This window comes from Rhagoletis zephyria, unplaced genomic scaffold (assembly GCF_001687245.7).
Source record: "Rhagoletis zephyria isolate East Lansing unplaced genomic scaffold, Rhagoletis_zephyria_1.1 Rzeph_scaffold_02987, whole genome shotgun sequence".
In the NCBI taxonomy this organism is placed as follows: Eukaryota; Metazoa; Arthropoda; class Insecta; order Diptera; family Tephritidae; genus Rhagoletis; species Rhagoletis zephyria.
The window spans coordinates 37409-40240 of record NW_016160071.1 but is presented as its reverse complement, the minus strand read 5'-3'; positions in this window follow the sequence as shown (position 1 = coordinate 40240).

Here is a 2832-nt window from a genome sequence, read left to right as displayed (position 1 = left end):
AAGCCTGGGCCAAGTAAGAAATCCACACCGATGATGACTTCATCCACAATATCTGCCACTATAAACTTAGTGTACGAGGCCACACCGTCAATTATTACCTCGCATGGTACTTCTCCTAACACTTGGGTGTGTTCACCAGTTGCAGTCTGCAGCTTTGCTCCGGTAGTGGCTTCACATAAAAAGTGGCCAAATCCGGTCGAATAATGGAATGTGTCGCTCCAGTATCCACTGTCAGTACTCTCTCCTGCCCATTCACACATCCACCAACAGTGAGTTTGCATGCTTTCCGGCCAATTTGTGAGACGGAGATTATGGGCCCATCAACTTCTGGAGCCAGCACACGGCCCTTCCTGCTGGCGCGTTTCAGTTTAACGACTGATTGGAGTTGGCTTCGTCTTCTTCAGCCCTGCGTTTGCGTCCTGCTGAATTGCTGAGCCCACTGGAACTTGCGCCGCAATCTCGGGCGAAGTGGCCTGGCTTTCCACATTTAAAACATTTGCCAGAGCCATTCTTTTTCTCGCCCAGCAGTTGGATAATCTTCTTCAGCATTTCAATTGTCTCTTCCGGTGTTTCCACTTCCACACGATGTGCTTTGAGACAGTTTCAGCAAATGTGGGTGTGGGACCTCCACTTGTTTTACAATTTTTTAATCTAAGAATACTTTTGTAAAAGTTTTTTAATTGATCAGTTTTTGAAAAACTTCCATTCACATATTTTCCCTGGTTTGAAACGCAATAACATTATTTTTTAAAAGATATAAGTTTTTACTATTCACTTAGTAAGCAACAATTGGTGACCCCGACGTGATTAGCTTTTTAGTAGAACGAATGCCAGGATATGGTAAATGATGCATATGGAAAGTCAGCTGAAGCAGCTGTTAAACAACTTAGAGTTCGGTGACCAAAAGCCGTCACATATTATGCACCGCATGAAGTCTTTGGCAGGATCTAAGGTCAGTGATAAAGTTTTGAGAATGTTATTTTTGGAAAGACTTCCGGAAAAAGTCAAGTGTATCCTCGCGGTCACAGAAGCTACTCAATTGGACAAATTATCGAACTTGGCAAATAAAATTTTTGAACAATTTTCTCCTACTTCGATGTCCATTGCTGAATTGGGCCAAAAAAATGTGCGTTCCGTTTCGCCTCGTCCTGTCGCATCGTCTCTTTCCGAATTAAGTTAGACTCAATCATTTCGAGGATAGAAGCGATCGAAAACCGAACCCGCGCTTCTCATCGTGTTAAATCATCCAGACACCGTTCATCACAATCTCGTTCAAAATCACGAAACCGCAAAGATTCAGGGCTATGCTGGTATCACTGGCGTTTTGCTGAGCAGTGTTTACAGCCGTGCGCTTTCAAAAATTCAAAAAACTAATTCCACCCTCGTCAGAAGTTTTGACCACTCATGACGACTGTAATGCATCTGGTCGATTATTCATCACTGAGCGTAAGACGAAAGTAAAATTTTTGATTGACTCAGGAGCTGAACTTTCAGTTTTTCCATGCAAGTCTTCAAAACAATCCAGTAAACTCGTTCTTTACGCTGCTAACAACACTCGTATCTCTACTTACGGTGAAAAATTATTAGAACTTGATCTGGGCCTTCGGCGAAACTACAAATGGAATTTCATTTTGGCAGATGTATGTATCAAGACCAATCATAGGTGCTGATTTTTTGCGATATTTTCACCTGTTACCAGACCTGAGAAGGAAAATACTCGTTGATGGTTTAACGTTTTTAAACACACCTGTTAGTTTTTTGAAAGGAAAGGATCTTTGCATCAAAGCTATATCAGGAGAAAGTAAATTTCATGAACTTTTTAAAGAATATCCTGAATTGTATTCTGCTCAAACGTTTTCTACCGAATGCAAGCATCAAGTCGTCCATCATATCACAGTTTCACAGCTAAAGCCGAATTTCGATATCTTTTGGACAACGGAATCATTCGCCCAAGCAGCAGTAATTGGGCTAACCCACTGCACATGGTACCAAAAGCCGATGGCACTTGGAGACCATGCGGTGATTACCGAGCACTAAATAAAATTACTGTGTCGGATAAGTATCCGATACCATATCTGAGTGATTTTACTATGGAAATAGCGGGTGCTAAAATATTTTCAAAATTTGATCTTATGAAAGCGTATTACAAGATCCCAGTAAATCCTGAAGATATCCCAAAAACCGCAGTTATAACACCATTCGGTCTGTTCGAGTTTGTGAGAATGCCCTTTGGGTTATGTAATACGGCTCAGACCTTCCAGCGTTTCAAGGATGAAGTTGTCAGAGGTCTTGATTTAGTTGTTGTTTATCTTGATGATGTTTTGGTTTTTTTGTCCGANAGTAATTGGGCTAACCCACTGCACATGGTACCAAAAGCCGATGGCACTTGGAGACCATGCGGTGATTACCGAGCACTAAATAAAATTACTGTGTCGGATAAGTATCCGATACCATTTTACTATGGAAATGGCAGGTGCTAAAATATTTTCAAAATTTGATCTTATGAAAGCGTATTACCAGATCCCAGTAAATCCTGAAGATATCCCTAAAACCGCAGTTATAACACCATTCGGTCTGTTCGAGTTTGTGAGAATGCCCTTTGGGTTATGTAATGCGGCTCAGACCTTCCAGCGTTTCAAGGATGAAGTTGTCAGAGGTCTTGATTTAGTTGTTGTTTATCTTGATGATGTTTTGGTTTTTTTGTCCGATCCTGATCAGCACTGGAAGCACATCAGGCAACTATTCGATCAATTTAAAACTTATGGTATAGTTGTCAACGCTGGAAAATGTGTACTGGGAGTATCAGAACTTAACTTTTTGGGACACAAAATT